Genomic DNA, 21,763 nt, shown 5'->3' with positions numbered 1-21,763 from the left:
TCATACGGTTCCTCTATGTAACCAGATAATTGCTGAGAAAGGCTGATGTGTAGTGGGCACATCTTCTTCCCTGACGTGATTATTCTCTTCAGTTGAAACTGAGACTCTCAGATCACTTCGTGTCTTCCAACAAAGCAGCAGCAGCTGAAGATGGCCAACTTCCTCATGTGTCACAGGGTGATCAGACGTTGCAAGAAAAGACATGCAGGTTGTAGAGAGAAGAGAAAACGCTTACAGCACCTGGTATTCCCAAGCAGTCTCCCATTAAAGTACTAACCAGGCCCAACCCTCCTTGGCTTCCGAGATCAGACGAGGTCGGGCTTATTCAGGGTGGTGTGGCCGTAAGGAACAATTTCTGTGACAAATGTGCATTATATAGGTACTGGAATCATACAATTCCTCTATGTAACCAGATAATTGCAGAGAAAGGCTGACTTGTTATGGGCACATCTTCTTCCCTCATGTGATCATTCTCTGCAGCTGAAACTGAGACTCTCAGATCACTTCGTGTCTGCCAACAAAGCAGCAGCAGCTGAAGATGACCAACTTCCTCATGTGTCACAGGGTGATCAGACGTTGCAACAAAAGACATGCAGGTGGTCGAGAGAAGACAAAAAGCTTACAGCTCCTGGTATTCCCAAGTGGTCTCCCATCCAAGTACTAACCAGGCCCAACCCTCCTTGGCTACCGAGAACAGACGAGGTCGGGCATGTTCAGGGTGGTGTGGCCGTAAGCAACAATGTCTGTGACAAATGTGCATTATATAGGTACTGGAATCATACGGTTCCTCTATGTAACCAGATAATTGCCGAGAAAGGCTGACTTGTAGTGGGCAAATCTTCTTCCCTCATGTGATCATTCTCTGCAGCTGAAACTGAGACTCTCAGATCACTTCGTGTCTGCCAACAAAGCAGCAGAAGCTGAAGATGACCACCTTCCTCATGTGTCACAGGGTGATCAGACGTTGCAACAAAAGACATGCAGGTGGTCGAGAGAAAAGAAAAAGCTTACAGCACCTGGTATTCCCAAGAGGTCTTCCATCCAAGTACTAACCACGCCCAACCCTCCTTGGCTTCCGAGATCAGACGAGGTAGGGTATGTTCAGGGTGGTGTGGCCGTAAGCAACAATGTCTCTGACAAATGTGCATTATATAGGTACTGGAATCATACGGTTCCTCTATGCAACCAGATCATTTCCGAGAAAGGCTGATGTGTAGTGGGCACATCTTCTTCCCTGACGTGATTATTCTCTGCAGCTGAAACTGAGACTCTCAGATCACTTTGTGTCTGCCAACAAAGCAGCAGCAGCTGAAGATGACCAACTTCCTCATGTGTCACAGGGTGATCAGACGTTGCAACAAAAGACATGGAGGTGGTAGAGAGAAGAGAATCAGCTTACAGCACCTGGTATTCCCAGATAGTCCACCATCCAAGTACTAACCAGGCCCAACCCTGCTTTTCTTCCAAGATCAGACGAGGTCAGGCATATTCAGGGTGGTGCGGCCGTAAGCAACAATAGCTGTGTCAAATGTGCATTATATAGGTACTGGAATCATACACTTCTTCTATGTAACCAGATAATTGCAGAGAAAGGCTGACTTGTAGTGGGCACATCTTCTTCCCTGACGTGATTATTCTCTGTAGCTGAAACTGAGACTCTCAGATCACTTTGTGTCTGCCAACAAAGCAGCATTAGCTGAAGATGACCAACTTCCTCATGTGTCACAGGGTGATCAGACGTTGCAACAAAAGACATGCAGGTGGTAGAGAGAAGAGAAGAAGCTTACAGCACCTGGTATTCCCAGATAGTCCACCATCCAAGTACTAACCAGGCCCAACCCTGCTTTTCTTCCAAGATCAGACGAGGTCAGGCATATTCAGGGTGGTGCGGCCGTAAGCAACAATAGCTGTGACAAATGTGCATTATATAGGTACTGGAATCATACACTTCTTCTATGTAACCAGATAATTGCAGAGAAAGGCTGACTTGTAGTGGGCACATCTTCTTCCCTGACGTGATTATTCTCTGTAGCTGAAACTGAGACTCTCAGATCACTTTGTGTCTGCCAACAAAGCAGCAGCAGCTGAAGATGACCAACTTCCTCATGTGTCACAGGGTGATCAGACGTTGCAACAAAAGACATGCAGGTTGTAGAGAGAAGAGAAAACGCTTACAGCACCTGGTATTCCCAAGCAGTCTCCCATCCAAGTACTAAGCAGGTTCAACCCTGCTTGGCTTCCGAGATCAGACGAGGTCGGGTATGTTCAGGGTGGTGTGGCCGTAAGCAACAATGTGTCTGACAAAAGTGCATTATATAAGTACAGGAATCATACGGTTCCTCTATGTAACCAGATAATTGCTGAGAAAGGCTGATGTGTAGTGGGCACATCTTCTTCCCTGACGTGATTATTCTCTTCAGTTGAAACTGAGACTCTCAGATCACTTCGTGTCTTCCAACAAAGCAGCAGCAGCTGAAGATGGCCAACTTCCTCATGTGTCACAGGGTGATCAGACGTTGCAAGAAAAGACATGCAGGTTGTAGAGAGAAGAGAAAACGCTTACAGCACCTGGTATTCCCAAGCAGTCTCCCATCCAAGTACTAACCACGCCCAACCCTCCTTGGCTTCCGAGATCAGACGAGGTCGGGTATGTTCAGGGTGGTGTGGCCGTAAGCAACAATGTCTCTGACAAATGTGCATTATATAGGTACTGGAATCATACGGTTCCTCTATGCAACCAGATCATTTCCGAGAAAGGCTGATGTGTAGTGGGCACATCTTCTTCCCTGACGTGATTATTCTCTGCAGCTGAAACTGAGACTCTCAGATCACTTTGTGTCTGCCAACACAGCAGCAGCAGCTGAAGATGACCAACTTCCTCATGTGTCACAGGGTGATCAGACGTTGCAACAAAAGACATGCAGGTGGTAGAGAGAAGAGAAAAAGCTTACAGCACCTGGTATTCCCAGACAGTCTACCATCCAAGTACTAACCAGGCCCAAACCTGCTTGGCTTCCGAGATCAGACGTGGTCGGGCATATTCAGGGTGGTGTGGCCGTAAGCAACCATAACTGTGACAAATGTGCATTATATAGGTACTGGAATCATACAGTTCCTCTATGCAACCAGATAATTGCCGAGAAAAGCTGATAAGTAGTGGGCACATCTTCTTCCCTGACGTGATTATTCTCTCGAGCTGAAACTGAGACTCTCAGATCACTTTGTGTCTGCCAACAAAGCAGCAGAAGCTGAAGATGACCAACTTCCTCATGTGTCACAGGGTGATCAGACGTTGCAACAAAAGACATGCAGGTGGTACAGAGAAGAGAAAAAGCTTACAGCACCTCGTATTCCCAAGAGGTCTTCCATCCAAGTACAAACCAGGCCCAACTGTGCTTGGCTTCCGAGATCAGACTAGGTCGGGCATGTTCAGGGTTGTGTGGCCGTAAGCAACAATGTCTCTGACAAATGTGCATTATATAGGTACTGGAATCATACGGTTCCTCTATGCAACCAGATAATTGCCGAGAAAGGCTGATGTGTAGCGGGCATATCATCTTCTCTGATGTGATCATTCTCTGCAACTGAAACTGAGGCTCTCAGATCACTTCGTGTCAGCCAACAAAACAGCAGCAGCTGAAGATGACCAACTTCCTCATGTGTCACAGGGTGATCAGACGTTGCAACAAAAGACATGCAGGTGGTAGAGAGAAGAGAAAAAGCTTACAGCACCTGGTATTCCGAAGTGGTCTCCCATCCAAGTACTAACCAGGCCCAACCCTGCTTTTCTTCCAAGATCAGACGAGGTCAGGTATATTCAGGGTGGTGCGGCCGTAAGCAACAATATCGGTGACAAATGTGCATTATATAGGTACTGGAATCATACACTTCCTCTGTGTAACCAGATAATTGCCGAAAAAGGCTGACTTGTAGTTGGTTCATCTTCCTCCTTGATGTGATTATTCTCTTCAGCTGAAACTGAGACTCTCAGATCACCTCGTGTCTATCAACAAAGCAGCAGCAGCTGAAGATGACCAACTTCTTCACGTGTCACAGGGTGATCAGACGTTGCAACAAAAGACATGCAGGTGGTAGAGAGAAGAGAAAAAGCTTACAGCACCTGGTATTCCCAAGCTGTCTCCCATCCAAGTACTAACCAGGTACAACCTTCTTGGTGTCCGAGATCAGACGAGGTCGGGCTTATTCAGGGTGGTGTGGCCGTAAGCAACAATGTCTCTGACAAATGTGCATTATATAGGTACTGGAATCATACGGTTCCTCTATGCAACCAGATAATGGCCGAGAAAGGCTGATGTGTAGCGGGCAAATCATCTTCTCTGATGTGATCATTCTCTGCAACTGAAACTGAGACTCTCAGATCACTTTGTGTCAGCCAACAAAGCAGCAGCAGCTGAAGATGACCAACTTCCTCATGTGTCACAGGGTGATCAGACGTTGCAACAAAAGACATGCAGGTTGTAGAGAGAAGAGAAAATGCTTACAGCACCTGGTATTCCCAAGCAGTCTCCCATCCAAGTACTAAGCAGGTTCAACCCTGCTTGGCTTCCAAGATCAGACGAGGTCGGGTATGTTCAGGGTGGTGTGGCCGTAAGCAACAATGGGTCTGACAAAAGTGCATTATATAAGTACAGGAATCATACGGTTCCTCTATGTAACCAGATAATTGCTGAGAAAGGCTGATGTGTAGTCGGCACATCTTCTTCCCTGACGTGATTATTCTCTTCAGTTGAAACTGAGACTCTCAGATCACTTCGTGTCTTCCAACAAAGCAGCAGCAGCTGAAGATGACCAACTTCCTCATGTGTCACAGGGTGATCAGACGTTGCAACAAAAGACATGCAGGTTGTTGAGAGAAGAGAAAACGCTTACAGCACCTGGTATTCCCAAGCAGTCTCCCATTAAAGTACTAACCAGGCCCAACCCTCCTTGGCTTCCGAGATCAGACGAGGTCGGGCTTATTCAGGGTGGTGTGGCCGTAAGGAACAATTTCTGTGACAAATGTGCATTATATAGGTACTGGAATCATACAATTCCTCTATGTAACCAGATAATTGCCGAGAAAGGCTGACTTGTAGTGGGCAAATCTTCTTCCCTCATGTGATCATTCTCTGCAGCTGAAACTGAGACTCTCAGATCACTTCGTGTCTGCCAACAAAGCAGCAGCAGCTGAAGATGACCACCTTCCTCATGTGTCACAGGGTGATCAGACGTTGCAACAAAAGACATGCAGGTGGTCGAGAGAAGAGAAAAAGCTTACAGCACCTGGTATTCCCAAGAGGTCTTCCATCCAAGTACTAACCACGCCCAACCCTCCTTGGCTTCCGAGATCAGACGAGGTCGGGTATGTTCAGGGTGGTGTGGCCGTAAGCAACAATGTCTCTGACAAATGTGCATTATATAGGTACTGGAATCATACGGTTCCTCTATGCAACCAGATCATTTCCGAGAAAGGCTGATGTGTAGTGGGCACATCTTCTGCCCTGACGTGATTATTCTCTGCAGCTGAAACTGAGACTCTCAGATCACTTTGTGTCTGCCAACACAGCAGCAGCAGCTGAAGATGACCAACTTCCTCATGTGTCACAGGGTGATCAGACGTTGCAACAAAAGACATGCAGGTGGTAGAGAGAAGAGAATCAGCTTACAGCACCTGGTATTCCCAGATATTCTACCATCCAAGTACTAACCAGGCCCAAACCTGCTTGGCTTCCGAGATCAGACGTGGTCAGGCATATTCAGGGTGGTGTGGCCGTAAGCAACCATAACTGTGACAAATGTGCATTATATAGGTACTGGAATCATACAGTTCCTCTATGTAACCAGATAATTGCCGAGAAAAGCTGATAAGTAGTGGGCACATCTTCTTCCCTGACGTGATTATTCTCTCGAGCTGAAACTGAGACTCTCAGATCACTTTGTGTCTGCCAACAAAGCAGCAGAAGCTGAAGATGACCAACTTCCTCATGTGTCACAGGGTGATCAGACGTTGCAACAAAAGACATGCAGGTGGTACAGAGAAGAGAAAAAGCTTACAGCACCTCGTATTCCGAAGTGGTCTCCCATCCAAATACTAACGAGGCCCAACCCTGCTTTTCTTCCAAGATCAGACGAGGTCAGGTATATTCAGGGTGGTGCGGCCGTAAGCAACAATATCGGTGACAAATGTGCATTATATAGGTACTGGAATCATACACTTCCTCTGTGTAACCAGATAATTGCCGAAAAAGGCTGACTTGTAGTGGGCACATCATCTTCCTCCTTGATGTGATTATTCTCTTCAGCTGAAACTGAGACTCTCAGATCACCTCGTGTCTATCAACAAAGCAGCAGCAGCTGAAGATGACCAACTTCTTCACGTGTCACAGGGTGATCAGACGTTGCAACAAAAGACATGCAGGTGGTAGAGAGAAGAGAAAAAGCTTACAGCACCTGGTATTCCCAAGCTGTCTCCCATCCAAGTACTAACCAGGTACAACCTTCTTGGTGTCCGAGATCAGACGAGGTCGGGCTTATTCAAGGTGGTGTGGCCGTAAGCAACAATGTCTCTGACAAATGTGCATTATATAGGTATTGGAATCATACGGTTCCTCTATGCAACCAGATAATTGCCGAGAAAGGCTGATGTGTAGCGGGCAAATCATCTTCTCTGATGTGATCATTCTCTGCAACCGAAACTGAGACTCTCAGATCACTTTGTGTCAGCCAACAAAGCAGCAGCAGCTGAAGATGACCAACTTCCTCATGTGTCACAGGGTGATCAGACGTTGCAACAAAAGACATGCAGGTTGTAGAGAGAAGAGAAAACGCTTACAGCACCTGGTATTCCCAAGCAGTCTCCCATCCAAGTACTAAGCAGGTTCAACCCTGCTTGGCTTCCGAGATCAGACGAGGTCGGGTATGTTCAGGGTGGTGTGGCCGTAAGCAACAATGTGTCTGACAAAAGTGCATTATATAAGTACAGGAATCATACGGTTCCTCTATGTAACCAGATAATTGCTGAGAAAGGCTGATGTGTAGTGGGCACATCTTCTTCCCTGACGTGATTATTCTCTTCAGTTGAAACTGAGACTCTCAGATCACTTCGTGTCTTCCAACAAAGCAGCAGCAGCTGAAGATGGCCAACTTCCTCATGTGTCACAGGGTGATCAGACGTTGCAAGAAAAGACATGCAGGTTGTAGAGAGAAGAGAAAACGCTTACAGCACCTGGTATTCCCAAGCAGTCTCCCATTAAAGTACTAACCAGGCCCAACCCTCCTTGGCTTCCGAGATCAGACGAGGTCGGGCTTATTCAGGGTGGTGTGGCCGTAAGGAACAATTTCTGTGACAAATGTGCATTATATAGGTACTGGAATCATACAATTCCTCTATGTAACCAGATAATTGCAGAGAAAGGCTGACTTGTTATGGGCACATCTTCTTCCCTGATGTGATCATTCTCTGCAGCTGAAACTGAGACTCTCAGATCACTTCGTGTCTGCCAACAAAGCAGCAGCAGCTGAAGATGACCAACTTCCTCATGTGTCACAGGGTGATCAGACGTTGCAACAAAAGACATGCAGGTGGTCGAGAGAAGACAAAAAGCTTACAGCTCCTGGTATTCCCAAGTGGTCTCCCATCCAAGTACTAACCAGGCCCAACCCTCCTTGGCTACCGAGATCAGACGAGGTCGGGCATGTTCAGGGTGGTGTGGCCGTAAGCAACAATGTCTGTGACAAATGTGCATTATATAGGTACTGGAATCATACGGTTCCTCTATGTAACCAGATAATTGCCGAGAAAGGCTGACTTGTAGTGGGCAAATCTTCTTCCCTCATGTGATCATTCTCTGCAGCTGAAACTGAGACTCTCAGATCACTTTGTGTCTGCCAACAAAGCAGCAGAAGCTGAAGATGACCACCTTCCTCATGTGTCACAGGGTGATCAGACGTTGCAACAAAAGACATGCAGGTGGTCGAGAGAAAAGAAAAAGCTTACAGCACCTGGTATTCCCAAGAGGTCTTCCATCCAAGTACTAACCACGCCCAACCCTCCTTGGCTTCCGAGATCAGACGAGGTCGGGTATGTTCAGGGTGGTGTGGCCGTAAGCAACAATGTCTCTGACAAATGTGCATTATATAGGTACTGGAATCATACGGTTCCTCTATGCAACCAGATCATTTCCGAGAAAGGCTGATGTGTAGTGGGCACATCTTCTTCCCTGACGTGATTATTCTCTGCAGCTGAAACTGAGACTCTCAGATCACTTTGTGTCTGCCAACAAAGCAGCAGCAGCTGAAGATGACCAACTTCCTCATGTGTCACAGGGTGATCAGACGTTGCAACAAAAGACATGGAGGTGGTAGAGAGAAGAGAATCAGCTTACAGCACCTGGTATTCCCAGATAGTCCACCATCCAAGTACTAACCAGGCCCAACCCTGCTTTTCTTCCAAGATCAGACGAGGTCAGGCATATTCAGGGTGGTGCGGCCGTAAGCAACAATAGCTGTGTCAAATGTGCATTATATAGGTACTGGAATCATACACTTCTTCTATGTAACCAGATAATTGCAGAGAAAGGCTGACTTGTAGTGGGCACATCTTCTTCCCTGACGTGATTATTCTCTGTAGCTGAAACTGAGACTCTCAGATCACTTTGTGTCTGCCAACAAAGCAGCAGCAGCTGAAGATGACCAACTTCCTCATGTGTCACAGGGTGATCAGACGTTGCAACAAAAGACATGCAGGTGGTAGAGAGAAGAGAAGAAGCTTACAGCACCTGGTATTCCCAGATAGTCCACCATCCAAGTACTAACCAGGCCCAACCCTGCTTTTCTTCCAAGATCAGACGAGGTCAGGCATATTCAGGGTGGTGCGGCCGTAAGCAACAATAGCTGTGACAAATGTGCATTATATAGGTACTGGAATCATACACTTCTTCTATGTAACCAGATAATTGCAGAGAAAGGCTGACTTGTAGTGGGCACATCTTCTTCCCTGACGTGATTATTCTCTGTAGCTGAAACTGAGACTCTCAGATCACTTTGTGTCTGCCAACAAAGCAGCAGCAGCTGAAGATGACCAACTTCCTCATGTGTCACAGGGTGATCAGACGTTGCAACAAAAGACATGCAGGTGGTAGAGAGAAGAGAAGAAGCTTACAGCACCTGGTATTCCCAAGCAGTCTCCCATCCAAGCACTAAGCAGGCTCAACCCTGCTTGGCTTCCGAGATCATACGAGGTCGGGCATGTTCAGGGTGGTGTGGCCGTAAGCAACAATGTCTCTGACAAATGTGCATTATATAGGTACTGGAAGCATACGGTTCCTCTATGCAACCAGATAATTGCCGAGAAAGGCTGATGTGTAGCGGGCATATAATCTTCTCTGATGTGATCATTCTCTTCAGCTGAAACTGAGACTCTCAGATCACTTCGTGTCTGCCAACAAAGCAGCAGAAGCTGAAGATGACCAACTTCCTCATGTGTCACAGGGTGATCAGACGTTGCAACAAAAGACATGCAGGTGGTAGAGAGAAGAGAAGAAGCTTACATCACCTGGTATTCCGAAGTGGTCTCCCATCCAAGTACTAACCAGGCCCAACCCTGCTTTTCTTCCAAGATCAGACGAGGTCAGGCATATTCAGGGTGGTGCGGCCGTAAGCAACAATAGCTGTGACAAATGTGCATTATATAGGTACTGGAATCATACACTTCTTCTATGTAACCAGATAATTGCAGAGAAAGGCTGACTTGTAGTGGGCACATCTTCTTCCCTGATGTGATTATTCTCTTCAGCTGAAACTGAGACTCTCAGATCACTTCGTGTCTGCCAACAAAGCAGCAGAAGCTGAAGATGACCAACTTCCTCATGTGTAACAGGGTGATCAGACGTTGCAACAAAAGACATGCAGGTGGTATAGAGAAGAGAAAAAGCTTACAGCACCTGGTATTCCCAAGCGGTCTCCCATTCAAGTCCTAACCAGGCCCAACCCTGCTTGGCTTCCGAGATCAGACGAGGTCGGGCTTATTCAGGGTGGTGTGGCCGTAAGCAACAATATCGGTGACAAGTGTGCATTATATAGGTACTGGGATCATACACTTCCTCTGTGTAACCAGATAATTGCCGAAAAAGGCTGACTTGTAGTGGGTTCATCTTCCTCCTTGATGTGATTATTCTCTTCAGCTGAAAATGAGACTCTCAGATCACCTCGTGTCTATCAACAAAGCAGCAGCAGCTGAAGATGACCAACTTCTTCACGTGTCACAGGGTGATCAGACGTTGCAACAAAAGACTTGCAGGTGGTAGAGAGAAAAGAAAAAGCTTACAGCACCTGGTGTTCCCAAGCTGTCTCCCATCCAAGTACTAACCAGGTACAACCCTGTTTGGCGTCCGAGATCAGACGAGGTCGGGCTTATTCAGGGTGGTGTGGCCGTAAGCAACAATGTCTCTGACAAATGTGCATTATATAGGTACTGGAATCATACGGTTCCTCTATGCAACCAGATAATTGCCGAGAAAGGCTGATGTGTAGCGGGCAAATCATCTTCTCTGATGTGATCATTCTCTGCAACTGAAACTGAGACTCTCAGATCACTTTGTGTCAGCCAACAAAGCAGCAGCAGCTGAAGATGACCAACTTCCTCATGTGTCACAGGGTGATCAGACGTTGCAACAAAAGACATGCAGGTGGTAGAGAGAAGAGAAAAAGCTTACAGCACCTGGTATTCCCAGAATGTCTACCACCCAAGTACTAACCAGGCCCAAACCTGCTTGGCTTCTGAGATCAGATGAGGTTGGGCATATTCAGGGTGGTGTGGCCGTAAGCAACCATAACTGTGACAAATGTGCATTATATAGGTACTGGAATCATACAGTTCCTCTGTGTAACCAGATAATTGCCGAAAAAGGCTGACTTGTAGTGGGTTCATCTTCATCCTTGATGTGATTATTCTCTTCAGCTGAAACTGAGACTCTCAGATCACCTCGTGTCTATCAACAAAGCAGCAGCAGCTGAAGATGACCAACTTCTTCACGTGTCACAGGGTGATCAGACGTTGCAACAAAAGACATGCAGGTGGTAGAGAGAAGAGAAAAAGCTTACAGCACCTGGTATTCCCAAGATGTCTCCCATCCAAGTACTAACCAGGTACAACCTTCTTGGTGTCCGAGATCAGGCGAGGTCGGGCTTATTCAGGGTGGTGTGGCCGTAAGCAACAATGTCTCTGACAAATGTGCATTATATAGGTACTGGAATCATACGGTTCCTCTATGCAACCAGATAATTGCCGAGAAAGGCTGATGTGTAGCGGGCAAATCATCTTCTCTGATGTGATCATTCTCTGCAACTGAAACTGAGACTCTCAGATCACTTTGTGTCAGCCAACAAAGCAGCAGCAGCTGAATATGACCAACTTCCTCATGTGTCACAGGGTGATCAGACGTTGCAACAAAAGACATGCAGGTTGTAGAGAGAAGAGAAAACGCTTACAGCACCTGGTATTCCCAAGCAGTCTCCCATCCAAGTACTAAGGAGGCTCAACCCTGCTTGGCTTCCGAGATCAGACGAGGTCGGGCATGTTCAGGGTGGTGTGGCCGTAAGCAACAATGTGTCTGACAAATGTGCATTATATAACTACAGGAATCATACGGTTCCTCTATGTAACCAGATAATTGCTGAGAAAGGCTGATGTGTAGTCGGCACATCTTCTTCCCTGACGTGATTATTCTCTTCAGTTGAAACTGAGACTCTCAGATCACTTCGTGTCTTCCAACAAAGCAGCAGCAGCTGAAGATGGCCAACTTCCTCGTGTGTCACAGGGTGATCAGACGTTGCAACAAAAGACATGCAGGTTGTAGAGAGAAGAGAAAACGCTTACAGCACCTGGTATTCCCAAGCAGTCTCCCATTAAAGTACTAACCAGGCCCAACCCTCCTTGGCTACCGAGATCAGACGAGGTCGGGCATGTTCAGGGTGGTGTGGCCGTAAGCAACAATGTCTGTGACAAATGTGCATTATATAGGTACTGGAATCATACGGTTCCTCTATGTAACCAGATAATTGCCGAGAAAGGCTGACTTGTAGTGGGCACATCTTCTTCCCTCATGTGATCATTCTCTGCAGCTGAAACTGAGACTCTCAGATCACTTCGTGTCTGCCAACAAAGCAGCAGAAGCTGAAGATGACCAACTTCCTCATGTGTCACAGGGTGATCAGACGTTGCAACAAAAGACATGCAGGTGGTTGAGAGAAGAGAAAAAGCTTACAGCACCTGGTGTTCCCAAGCTGTCTCCCATCCAAGTACTAACCAGGTACAACCCTGTTTGGCGTCCGAGATCAGACGAGGTCGGGCTTATTCAGGGTGGTGTGGCCGTAAGCAACAATGTCTCTGACAAATGTGCATTATATAGGTACTGGAATCATACGGTTCCTCTATGCAACCAGATAATTGCCGAGAAAGGCTGATGTGTAGCGGGCAAATCATCTTCTCTGATGTGATCATTCTCTGCAACTGAAACTGAGACTCTCAGATCACTTTGTGTCAGCCAACAAAGCAGCAGCAGCTGAAGATGACCAACTTCCTCATGTGTCACAGGGTGATCAGACGTTGCAACAAAAGACATGCAGGTGGTAGAGAGAAGAGAAAAAGCTTACAGCACCTGGTATTCCCAGAATGTCTACCATCCAAGTACTAACCAGGCCCAAACCTCCTTGGCTTCTGAGATCAGATGAGGTTGGGCATATTCAGGGTGGTGTGGCCGTAAGCAACCATAACTGTGACAAATGTGCATTATATAGGTACTGGAATCATACGGTTCCTCTATGCAACCAGATAATTGCCGAGAAAGGCTGATGTGTAGCGGGCAAATCATCTTCTCTGATGTGATCATTCTCTGCAACTGAAACTGAGACTCTCAGATCACTTTGTGTCAGCCAACAAAGCAGCAGCAGCTGAAGATGACCAACTTCCTCATGTGTCACAGGGTGATCAGACGTTGCAACAAAAGACATGCAGGTGGTCGAGAGAAGAGAAAAAGCTTACAGCACCTGGTATTCCCAAGAGGTCTTCCATCCAAGTACTAAGGAGGCTCAACCCTGCTTGGCTTCCGAGATCAGACGAGGTCGGGCATGTTCAGGGTGGTGTGGCCGTAAGCAACAATGTGTCTGACAAATGTGCATTATATAACTACAGGAATCATACGGTTCCTCTATGTAACCAGATAATTGCTGAGAAAGGCTGATGTGTAGTCGGCACATCTTCTTCCCTGACGTCATTATTCTCTTCAGTTGAAACTGAGACTCTCAGATCACTTCGTGTCTTCCAACAAAGCAGCAGCAGCTGAAGATGGCCAACTTCCTCGTGTGTCACAGGGTGATCAGACGTTGCAACAAAAGACATGCAGGTTGTAGAGAGAAGAGAAAACGCTTACAGCACCTGGTATTCCCAAGCAGTCTCCCATTAAAGTACTAACCAGGCCCAACCCTCCTTGGCTACCGAGATCAGACGAGGTCGGGCATGTTCAGGGTGGTGTGGCCGTAAGCAACAATGTCTGTGACAAATGTGCATTATATAGGTACTGGAATCATACGGTTCCTCTATGTAACCAGATAATTGCCGAGAAAGGCTGACTTGTAGTGGGCAAATCTTCTTCCCTCATGTGATTATTCTCTGCAGCTGAAACTGAGACTCTCAGATCACTTCGTGTCTACCAACAAAGCAGCAGCAGCTGAAGATGACCAACTTCCTCATGTGTCACAGGGTGATCAGACGTTGCAACAAAAGACATGCAGGTGGTAGAGAGAAGAGAAAAAGCTTACAGCACCTGGTGTTCCCAAGAGGTCTCCCATCCAAGTACTAACCAGGTACAACCCTGTTTGGCGTCCGAGATCAGACGAGGTCGGGCATGTTCAGGGTGGTGTGGCCGTAAGCAACAATGTCTCTGACAAATGTGCATTATATAGGTACTGGAATCATACGGTTCCTCTATGTAACCAGATAATTGCCGAGAAAAGCTGATAAGTAGTGGGCACATCTTCTTCCCTGACGTGATTATTCTCTCGAGCTGAAACTGAGACTCTCAGATCACTTTGTGTCTGCCAACAAAGCAGCAGCAGCTGAAGATGACCAACTTCCTCATGTGTCACAGGGTGATCAGACGTTGCAACAAAAGACATGCAGGTGGTAGAGAGAAGAGAAAAAGCTTACAGCACCTGGTGTTCCCAAGCTGTCTCCCATCCAAGTACTAACCAGGTACAACCCTGTTTGGCGTCCGAGATCAGACGAGGTCGGGCTTATTCAGGGTGGTGTGGCCGTAAGCAACAATGTCTCTGACAAATGTGCATTATATAGGTACTGGAATCATACGGTTCCTCTATGCAACCAGATAATTGCTGAGAAAGGCTGATGTGTAGCGCGCAAATCATCTTCTCTGATGTGATCATTCTCTGCAACTGAAACTGAGACTCTCAGATCACTTTGTGTCTGCCAACAAAGCAGCAGCAGTAACTGAAGATGACCAACTTCCTCATGTGTCACAGGGTGATCAGACGTTGCAACAAAAGACATGCAGGTGGTAGAGAGAAGAGAAGAAGCTTACAGCACCTCGTATTCCCAAGCGGTCTCCCATCCAAGTACTAACCAGCCCCAACCCTGCTTTGCTTCCGAGATCAGACGAGGTCGGGCATATTCAGGGTGGTGTGGCCGTAAGCGACAATTTCTGTGACAAATGTGCATTATATAGGTAATGGAGTCATACGGTTCCTCTATGTAACCAGATAATTGCCGAGAAAGGCTGATGTGTAGTGGGCACATCTTGTTCCCTGACGTGATAATTCTCTCCAGCTGAAAATGAGACTCTCAGATCACTTTGTGTCTGCCAACAAAGCAGCAGAAGCTGAAGATGACCAACTTCCTCATGTGTCACAGGGTGATCAGACGTTGCAACAAAAGACATGCAGGTGGTAGAGAGAAGAGAAAAAGCTTACAGCACCTGGTATTCCAAAGCAGTCTCCCATCTAAGTACTAACCAGGCCCAACCGTGCTTGGCTTCCGTGATCGGACAAGGTCGGATATGTTGAGGGTGGTGTGGCCGTAAGCAACAAAGTCTGTGACAAATGTGCATTATATTGGTACTGGAATCATACAGTTCCTCTATGTAACCAGATAATTGCCGAGAAAGGCTGATGTGTAGTGGGCATATCTTCTTCCCTGATGTGATTATTCTCTCCAGCTGAAACTGAGACTCTCAGATCACTTCGTGTCTGCCAACAAAGCAGCAGCAGCTGAAGATGACCAACTTCTTCACGTGTCACAGGGTGATCAGACGTTGCAACAAAAGACATGCAGGTGGTAGAGAGAAGAGAAAAAGCTTACAGCACCTGGTATTCCCAAGCTGTCTCCCATCCAAGTACTAAGCAGGCTCAACCCTGCTTGGCTTCCGAGATCAGACAAGGTCGGGCATGTTCAGGGTAGTGTGGCCGTAAGAAACAATGTGTCTGACAAATGTGCATTATATAAGTACAGGAATCATACGGTTCCTCTATGTAACCAGATAATTGCTGAGAAAGGCTGATGTGTAGTGGGCACATCTTCTTCCCTGACGTGATTATTCTCTTCAGCTGAAACTGAGACTCTCAGATCACTTCGTGTCTTCCAACAAAGCAGCAGCAGCTGAAGATGGCCAACTTTCTCATGTGTCACAGGGTGATCAGACGTTGCAACAAAAGACATGCAGGTTGTAGAGAGAAGAGAAAATGCTTACAGCACCTGGTATTCCCAAGCAGTCTCCCATTAAAGTACTAACCAGGCCCAACCCTCCTTGGCTTCCGAGATCAGACGAGGTCGGGCTTATTCAGGGTGGTATGGCCGTAAGGAACAATTTCTGTGACAAATGTGCATTATATAGGTACTGGAATCATACAATTCCTCTATGTAACCAGATAATTGCAGAGAAAGGCTGACTTGTTATGGGCACATCTTCTTCCCTGATGTGATTATTCTCTGCAGCTGAAACTGAGACTCTCAGATCACTTCGTGTCTGCCAACAAAGCAGCAGCAGCTGAAGATGACCAACTTCCTCATGTGTCACAGGGGGATCAGACGTTGCAACAAAAGACATGCAGGTGGTCGAGAGAAGACAAAAAGCTTACAGCTCCTGGTATTCCCAAGCGGTCTCCCATTTAAGTACTAACCAGGCCCAACCCTCCTTGGCTTCCGAGATAAGACGAGGTCGGGCATGTTCAGGGTGGTGTGGCCGTAAGCAACAATGTCTGTGACAAATGTGCATTATATAGGTACTGGAATCATACGGTTCCTCTATGTAACCAGATAATTGCAGAGAAAAGCTGACTTGTAGTGGGCACATCTTCTTCCCTGACGTGATTATTCTCTGCAGCTGAAACTGAGACTCTCAGATCACTTCGTGTCTGCCAACAAAGCAGCAGCAGCTGAAGATGACCAACTTCCTCATGTGTCACAGGGTGATCAGACGTTGCAACAAAAGACATGCAGGTGGTAGAGAGAAGAGAAAAAGCTTAAAGCACCTGGTATTCCCAGGCAGTCTACCTTCCAAGTACTAACCAGGCCCAAACCTGCTTGGCTTCCGAGATCGTGCTTATTCAGGGTGGTGTGGCTGTAAGCAACAATATATGTGACAAATGTGCCTTATATAAGTACTGGAATCATACACTTCCTCTATGTAACCAGATAATTGCCGAGAAAGGCTGACTTGTAGTGGGCACATCTTCTTCCCTGATGTGATTATTCTCTGCAGCTGAAACTGAGACTCTCAGATCACTTTGTGTCTGCCAACAAAGCAGCAGCAGCTGAAGATGACCAACTTCCTCATGTGTCACAGGGTGATCAGACGTTGCAACAAAAGACATGCAGGTGGTAGAGAGAAGAGAAAAAGCTTACAGCACCTGGTATTCCAAAGCAGTCTCCCATGTTAGTACTAACCAGGCCCATCCGTGCTTGGCTTCCGAGATCGGACAAGGTCGGATATGTTGAGGGTGGTGTGGCCGTAAGCAACAAAGTCTGTGACAAATGTGCATTATATTGGTACTGGAATCATACAGTTCCTCTATGTAACCAGATAATTGCCGAGAAAGGCTGATGTGTAGTGGGCATATCTTCTTCCCTGATGTGATTATTCTCTCCAGCTGAAACTGAGACTCTCAGATCACTTTGTGTCTGCCAACAAAGCAGCAGCAGCTGAAGATGACCAACTTCCTCATGTGTCACAGGGTGATCAGACGTTGCAACAAAAGACATGCAGGTGGTAGAGAGAAGAGAAAAAGCTTACAGCACCTGGTATTCCCAAGCAGTCTCCCACCCAAGTACTAACCAGGCACAACCCCGCTTGGCTTCCGAGATCGGACGAGGTCGGGCATATTATATTCAGGGTGGTGTGGCCGTAAGCGACAATCTCTGTGACAAATGTGCATTATATAGGTACTGGAATCATACGGTTCCTCTATGTAACCAGATAATTGCAGAGAAAGGCTTATGTGTAGTGGGCACATCTTCTTCCCTGACGTGATTATTCTCTGCAGCTGAAACTGAGACTCTCAGATCACTTCGTGTCTGCCAAAAAAGCAGCAGAAGCTGAAGATGACCAACTTCCTCATGTGTCACAGGGTGATCAGACGTTGCAACAAAAGACATTCAGGTGGTCCAGAGAAGAGATAAAGCTTACAGCACCTGGTATTCCCAAGTGGTCTCCCACCCAAGTACTAACCAGGCCAACCGTGCTTGGCTTCCGAGATCAGACAAGGTCAGGCATGTTCAGGGTGGTGTTGCCGTAAGCGACAATGTCTGTGACAAATGTGCATTATATAGGTACTGGAATCATACGGTTCCTCTATGTAACCAGATAATTGCCGAGAAAGGCTTATGTGTAGTGGGCACATCTTCTTCCCTGACGTGATTATTCTCTGCAGCTGAAACTGAGACTCTCAGATCACTTCGTGTCTGCAAACAAAGCAGCAGAAGCTGAAGATGACCAACTTCCTCATGTGTCACAGGGTGATCAGACGTTGCAACAAAAGACATTCAGGTGGTCCAGAGAAGAGATAAAGCTTACAGCACCTGGTATTCCCAAGCAGTCTCCCACCCAAGTACTAACCAGGCCAACCGTGCTTGGCTTCCGAGATCAGACGAGGTCAGGCATATTGAGGGTGGTGTGGCCGTAAGCAACAATGTCTGTGACAAATGTGCATTATATAGGTACTGGAATCATACAGTTCCTCTATGTAACCAGATAATTGCCGAGAAAGGCTTATGTGTAGTGGGCACATCTTCTTCCCTGACGTGATTATTCTCTGCAGCTGAAACTGAGACTCTCAGATCACTTCGTGTCTGCAAACAAAGCAGCAGAAGCTGAAGATGACCAACTTCCTCATGTGTCACAGGGTGATCAGACGTTGCAACAAAAGACATTCAGGTGGTCCAGAGAAGAGATAAAGCTTACAGCACCTGGTATTCCCAAGCAGTCTCCCACCCAAGTACTAACCAGGCCAACCGTGCTTGGCTTCCGAGATCAGACGAGGTCAGGCATATTGAGGGTGGTGTGGCCGTAAGCAACAATATCGGTGACAAATGTGCATTATATAGGTACTGGAATCATACACTTCTTCTATGTAACCAGATAATTGCAGAGAAAGGCTGACTTGTAGTGGGCACATCTTCTTCCCTGACGTGATTATTCTCTGTAGCTGAAACTGAGACTCTCAGATCACTTTGTGTCTGCCAACAAAGCAGCAGCAGCTGAAGATGACCAACTTCCTCATGTGTCACAGGGTGATCAGACGTTGCAACAAAAGACATGCAGGTGGTAGAGAGAAGAGAAGAAGCTTACAGCACCTGGTATTCCCAAGCAGTCTCCCATCCAAGCACTAAGCAGGCTCAACCCTGCTTGGCTTCCGAGATCATACGAGGTCGGGCATGTTCAGGGTGGTGTGGCCGTAAGCAACAATGTCTCTGACAAATGTGCATTATATAGGTACTGGAAGCATACGGTTCCTCTATGCAACCAGATAATTGCCGAGAAAGGCTGATGTGTAGCGGGCATATAATCTTCTCTGATGTGATCATTCTCTTCAGCTGAAACTGAGACTCTCAGATCACTTCGTGTCTGCCAACAAAGCAGCAGAAGCTGAAGATGACCAACTTCCTCATGTGTCACAGGGTGATCAGACGTTGCAACAAAAGACATGCAGGTGGTAGAGAGAAGAGAAGAAGCTTACATCACCTGGTATTCCGAAGTGGTCTCCCATCCAAGTACTAACCAGGCCCAACCCTGCTTTTCTTCCAAGATCAGACGAGGTCAGGCATATTCAGGGTGGTGCGGCCGTAAGCAACAATAGCTGTGACAAATGTGCATTATATAGGTACTGGAATCATACACTTCTTCTATGTAACCAGATAATTGCAGAGAAAGGCTGACTTGTAGTGGGCACATCTTCTTCCCTGATGTGATTATTCTCTTCAGCTGAAACTGAGACTCTCAGATCACTTCGTGTCTGCCAACAAAGCAGCAGAAGCTGAAGATGACCAACTTCCTCATGTGTAACAGGGTGATCAGACGTTGCAACAAAAGACATGCAGGTGGTATAGAGAAGAGAAAAAGCTTACAGCACCTGGTATTCCCAAGCGGTCTCCCATTCAAGTCCTAACCAGGCCCAACCCTGCTTGGCTTCCGAGATCAGACGAGGTCGGGCTTATTCAGGGTGGTGTGGCCGTAAGCAACAATATCGGTGACAAGTGTGCATTATATAGGTACTGGGATCATACACTTCCTCTGTGTAACCAGATAATTGCCGAAAAAGGCTGACTTGTAGTGGGTTCATCTTCCTCCTTGATGTGATTATTCTCTTCAGCTGAAAATGAGACTCTCAGATCACCTCGTGTCTATCAACAAAGCAGCAGCAGCTGAAGATGACCAACTTCTTCACGTGTCACAGGGTGATCAGACGTTGCAACAAAAGACTTGCAGGTGGTAGAGAGAAAAGAAAAAGCTTACAGCACCTGGTGTTCCCAAGCTGTCTCCCATCCAAGTACTAACCAGGTACAACCCTGTTTGGCGTCCGAGATCAGACGAGGTCGGGCTTATTCAGGGTGGTGTGGCCGTAAGCAACAATGTCTCTGACAAATGTGCATTATATAGGTACTGGAATCATACGGTTCCTCTATGCAACCAGATAATTGCCGAGAAAGGCTGATGTGTAGCGGGCAAATCATCTTCTCTGATGTGATCATTCTCTGCAACTGAAACTGAGACTCTCAGATCACTTTGTGTCAGCCAACAAAGCAGCAGCAGCTGAAGATGACCAACTTCCTCATGTGTCACAGGGTGATCAGACGTTGCAACAAAAGACATGCAGGTGGTAGAGAGAAGAGAAAAAGCTTACAGCACCTGGTATTCCCAGAATGTCTACCACCCAAGTACTAACCAGGCCCAAACCTGCTTGGCTTCTGAGATCAGATGAGGTTGGGCATATTCAGGGTGGTGTGGCCGTAAGCAACCATAACTGTGACAAATGTGCATTATATAGGTACTGGAATCATACAGTTCCTCTGTGTAACCAGATAATTGCCGAAAAAGGCTGACTTGTAGTGGGTTCATCTTCATCCTTGATGTGATTATTCTCTTCAGCTGAAACTGAGACTCTCAGATCACCTCGTGTCTATCAACAAAGCAGCAGCAGCTGAAGATGACCAACTTCTTCACGTGTCACAGGGTGATCAGACGTTGCAACAAAAGACATGCAGGTGGTAGAGAGAAGAGAAAAAGCTTACAGCACCTGGTATTCCCAAGATGTCTCCCATCCAAGTACTAACCAGGTACAACCTTCTTGGTGTCCGAGATCAGGCGAGGTCGGGCTTATTCAGGGTGGTGTGGCCGTAAGCAACAATGTCTCTGACAAATGTGCATTATATAGGTACTGGAATCATACGGTTCCTCTATGCAACCAGATAATTGCCGAGAAAGGCTGATGTGTAGCGGGCAAATCATCTTCTCTGATGTGATCATTCTCTGCAACTGAAACTGAGACTCTCAGATCACTTTGTGTCAGCCAACAAAGCAGCAGCAGCTGAATATGACCAACTTCCTCATGTGTCACAGGGTGATCAGACGTTGCAACAAAAGACATGCAGGTTGTAGAGAGAAGAGAAAACGCTTACAGCACCTGGTATTCTCAAGCAGTCTCCCATCCAAGTACTAAGGAGGCTCAACCCTGCTTGGCTTCCGAGATCAGACGAGGTCGGGCATGTTCAGGGTGGTGTGGCCGTAAGCAACAATGTGTCTGACAAATGTGCATTATATAACTACAGGAATCATACGGTTCCTCTATGTAACCAGATAATTGCTGAGAAAGGCTGATGTGTAGTCGGCACATCTTCTTCCCTGACGTGATTATTCTCTTCAGTTGAAACTGAGACTCTCAGATCACTTCGTGTCTTCCAACAAAGCAGCAGCAGCTGAAGATGGCCAACTTCCTCGTGTGTCACAGGGTGATCAGACGTTGCAACAAAAGACATGCAGGTTGTAGAGAGAAGAGAAAACGCTTACAGCACCTGGTATTCCCAAGCAGTCTCCCATTAAAGTACTAACCAGGCCCAACCCTCCTTGGCTACCGAGATCAGACGAGGTCGGGCATGTTCAGGGTGGTGTGGCCGTAAGCAACAATGTCTGTGACAAATGTGCATTATATAGGTACTGGAATCATACGGTTCCTCTATGTAACCAGATAATTGCCGAGAAAG

The 21,763-nt window shown here is 46.8% G+C and overlaps 52 pseudogenes; all 52 read right to left on the bottom strand.

The window, feature by feature from the left end:
* Window positions 1–228: 228 nt before the first annotated feature.
* On the bottom strand, window positions 229–347 carry LOC140288444 (5S ribosomal RNA; annotated as a pseudogene).
* A 269-nt stretch (window positions 348–616) lies between these two features.
* Window positions 617–735, bottom strand: LOC140300253 (5S ribosomal RNA; annotated as a pseudogene).
* Window positions 736–1,004: 269 nt separating this feature from the next.
* On the bottom strand, window positions 1,005–1,123 carry LOC140285558 (5S ribosomal RNA; annotated as a pseudogene).
* A 269-nt stretch (window positions 1,124–1,392) lies between these two features.
* Window positions 1,393–1,511, bottom strand: LOC140278658 (5S ribosomal RNA; annotated as a pseudogene).
* A 269-nt stretch (window positions 1,512–1,780) lies between these two features.
* LOC140278653 (5S ribosomal RNA) lies at window positions 1,781–1,899 on the bottom strand (annotated as a pseudogene).
* A 269-nt stretch (window positions 1,900–2,168) lies between these two features.
* Window positions 2,169–2,287, bottom strand: LOC140313251 (5S ribosomal RNA; annotated as a pseudogene).
* A 269-nt stretch (window positions 2,288–2,556) lies between these two features.
* LOC140309177 (5S ribosomal RNA) lies at window positions 2,557–2,675 on the bottom strand (annotated as a pseudogene).
* A 269-nt stretch (window positions 2,676–2,944) lies between these two features.
* LOC140302053 (5S ribosomal RNA) lies at window positions 2,945–3,063 on the bottom strand (annotated as a pseudogene).
* A 269-nt stretch (window positions 3,064–3,332) lies between these two features.
* On the bottom strand, window positions 3,333–3,451 carry LOC140296466 (5S ribosomal RNA; annotated as a pseudogene).
* Window positions 3,452–3,720: 269 nt separating this feature from the next.
* On the bottom strand, window positions 3,721–3,839 carry LOC140300343 (5S ribosomal RNA; annotated as a pseudogene).
* Window positions 3,840–4,495: 656 nt separating this feature from the next.
* Window positions 4,496–4,614, bottom strand: LOC140279818 (5S ribosomal RNA; annotated as a pseudogene).
* Window positions 4,615–4,883: 269 nt separating this feature from the next.
* Window positions 4,884–5,002, bottom strand: LOC140288443 (5S ribosomal RNA; annotated as a pseudogene).
* Window positions 5,003–5,271: 269 nt separating this feature from the next.
* LOC140300440 (5S ribosomal RNA) lies at window positions 5,272–5,390 on the bottom strand (annotated as a pseudogene).
* A 269-nt stretch (window positions 5,391–5,659) lies between these two features.
* LOC140291219 (5S ribosomal RNA) lies at window positions 5,660–5,778 on the bottom strand (annotated as a pseudogene).
* A 269-nt stretch (window positions 5,779–6,047) lies between these two features.
* On the bottom strand, window positions 6,048–6,166 carry LOC140279200 (5S ribosomal RNA; annotated as a pseudogene).
* Window positions 6,167–6,438: 272 nt separating this feature from the next.
* On the bottom strand, window positions 6,439–6,556 carry LOC140296969 (5S ribosomal RNA; annotated as a pseudogene).
* A 269-nt stretch (window positions 6,557–6,825) lies between these two features.
* On the bottom strand, window positions 6,826–6,944 carry LOC140313246 (5S ribosomal RNA; annotated as a pseudogene).
* Window positions 6,945–7,213: 269 nt separating this feature from the next.
* LOC140288442 (5S ribosomal RNA) lies at window positions 7,214–7,332 on the bottom strand (annotated as a pseudogene).
* Window positions 7,333–7,601: 269 nt separating this feature from the next.
* On the bottom strand, window positions 7,602–7,720 carry LOC140299623 (5S ribosomal RNA; annotated as a pseudogene).
* Window positions 7,721–7,989: 269 nt separating this feature from the next.
* On the bottom strand, window positions 7,990–8,108 carry LOC140300439 (5S ribosomal RNA; annotated as a pseudogene).
* A 269-nt stretch (window positions 8,109–8,377) lies between these two features.
* LOC140278646 (5S ribosomal RNA) lies at window positions 8,378–8,496 on the bottom strand (annotated as a pseudogene).
* A 269-nt stretch (window positions 8,497–8,765) lies between these two features.
* LOC140278633 (5S ribosomal RNA) lies at window positions 8,766–8,884 on the bottom strand (annotated as a pseudogene).
* A 269-nt stretch (window positions 8,885–9,153) lies between these two features.
* On the bottom strand, window positions 9,154–9,272 carry LOC140289092 (5S ribosomal RNA; annotated as a pseudogene).
* A 269-nt stretch (window positions 9,273–9,541) lies between these two features.
* Window positions 9,542–9,660, bottom strand: LOC140283112 (5S ribosomal RNA; annotated as a pseudogene).
* A 269-nt stretch (window positions 9,661–9,929) lies between these two features.
* LOC140300130 (5S ribosomal RNA) lies at window positions 9,930–10,048 on the bottom strand (annotated as a pseudogene).
* Window positions 10,049–10,317: 269 nt separating this feature from the next.
* On the bottom strand, window positions 10,318–10,436 carry LOC140292486 (5S ribosomal RNA; annotated as a pseudogene).
* Window positions 10,437–10,705: 269 nt separating this feature from the next.
* LOC140293854 (5S ribosomal RNA) lies at window positions 10,706–10,824 on the bottom strand (annotated as a pseudogene).
* Window positions 10,825–11,480: 656 nt separating this feature from the next.
* On the bottom strand, window positions 11,481–11,599 carry LOC140291124 (5S ribosomal RNA; annotated as a pseudogene).
* Window positions 11,600–11,868: 269 nt separating this feature from the next.
* Window positions 11,869–11,987, bottom strand: LOC140314886 (5S ribosomal RNA; annotated as a pseudogene).
* Window positions 11,988–12,256: 269 nt separating this feature from the next.
* LOC140292485 (5S ribosomal RNA) lies at window positions 12,257–12,375 on the bottom strand (annotated as a pseudogene).
* Window positions 12,376–12,644: 269 nt separating this feature from the next.
* LOC140296337 (5S ribosomal RNA) lies at window positions 12,645–12,763 on the bottom strand (annotated as a pseudogene).
* Window positions 12,764–13,032: 269 nt separating this feature from the next.
* LOC140287545 (5S ribosomal RNA) lies at window positions 13,033–13,151 on the bottom strand (annotated as a pseudogene).
* A 269-nt stretch (window positions 13,152–13,420) lies between these two features.
* On the bottom strand, window positions 13,421–13,539 carry LOC140314864 (5S ribosomal RNA; annotated as a pseudogene).
* Window positions 13,540–13,808: 269 nt separating this feature from the next.
* LOC140303900 (5S ribosomal RNA) lies at window positions 13,809–13,927 on the bottom strand (annotated as a pseudogene).
* A 269-nt stretch (window positions 13,928–14,196) lies between these two features.
* LOC140292484 (5S ribosomal RNA) lies at window positions 14,197–14,315 on the bottom strand (annotated as a pseudogene).
* A 272-nt stretch (window positions 14,316–14,587) lies between these two features.
* Window positions 14,588–14,706, bottom strand: LOC140300951 (5S ribosomal RNA; annotated as a pseudogene).
* A 269-nt stretch (window positions 14,707–14,975) lies between these two features.
* On the bottom strand, window positions 14,976–15,094 carry LOC140295472 (5S ribosomal RNA; annotated as a pseudogene).
* A 269-nt stretch (window positions 15,095–15,363) lies between these two features.
* On the bottom strand, window positions 15,364–15,482 carry LOC140294893 (5S ribosomal RNA; annotated as a pseudogene).
* A 269-nt stretch (window positions 15,483–15,751) lies between these two features.
* Window positions 15,752–15,870, bottom strand: LOC140318149 (5S ribosomal RNA; annotated as a pseudogene).
* Window positions 15,871–16,139: 269 nt separating this feature from the next.
* Window positions 16,140–16,258, bottom strand: LOC140288876 (5S ribosomal RNA; annotated as a pseudogene).
* Window positions 16,259–16,905: 647 nt separating this feature from the next.
* LOC140294316 (5S ribosomal RNA) lies at window positions 16,906–17,024 on the bottom strand (annotated as a pseudogene).
* A 269-nt stretch (window positions 17,025–17,293) lies between these two features.
* Window positions 17,294–17,417, bottom strand: LOC140270558 (5S ribosomal RNA; annotated as a pseudogene).
* A 269-nt stretch (window positions 17,418–17,686) lies between these two features.
* Window positions 17,687–17,804, bottom strand: LOC140292764 (5S ribosomal RNA; annotated as a pseudogene).
* A 269-nt stretch (window positions 17,805–18,073) lies between these two features.
* On the bottom strand, window positions 18,074–18,191 carry LOC140293355 (5S ribosomal RNA; annotated as a pseudogene).
* A 269-nt stretch (window positions 18,192–18,460) lies between these two features.
* LOC140293354 (5S ribosomal RNA) lies at window positions 18,461–18,578 on the bottom strand (annotated as a pseudogene).
* Window positions 18,579–18,847: 269 nt separating this feature from the next.
* Window positions 18,848–18,966, bottom strand: LOC140289091 (5S ribosomal RNA; annotated as a pseudogene).
* Window positions 18,967–19,235: 269 nt separating this feature from the next.
* LOC140283105 (5S ribosomal RNA) lies at window positions 19,236–19,354 on the bottom strand (annotated as a pseudogene).
* A 269-nt stretch (window positions 19,355–19,623) lies between these two features.
* Window positions 19,624–19,742, bottom strand: LOC140300129 (5S ribosomal RNA; annotated as a pseudogene).
* Window positions 19,743–20,011: 269 nt separating this feature from the next.
* On the bottom strand, window positions 20,012–20,130 carry LOC140292483 (5S ribosomal RNA; annotated as a pseudogene).
* Window positions 20,131–20,399: 269 nt separating this feature from the next.
* On the bottom strand, window positions 20,400–20,518 carry LOC140293853 (5S ribosomal RNA; annotated as a pseudogene).
* Window positions 20,519–21,174: 656 nt separating this feature from the next.
* On the bottom strand, window positions 21,175–21,293 carry LOC140291744 (5S ribosomal RNA; annotated as a pseudogene).
* A 269-nt stretch (window positions 21,294–21,562) lies between these two features.
* LOC140314853 (5S ribosomal RNA) lies at window positions 21,563–21,681 on the bottom strand (annotated as a pseudogene).
* Between the last annotated feature and the right edge of the window lie 82 nt (window positions 21,682–21,763).

Source organism: Leuresthes tenuis, unplaced genomic scaffold (assembly GCF_036924035.1).
Source record: "Leuresthes tenuis unplaced genomic scaffold, fLeuTen1.0.hap1 SCAF_1, whole genome shotgun sequence".
NCBI lineage: Eukaryota > Metazoa > Chordata > Actinopteri > Atheriniformes > Atherinopsidae > Leuresthes > Leuresthes tenuis.
This window is presented reverse-complemented; position numbering and strand designations above follow the sequence as displayed.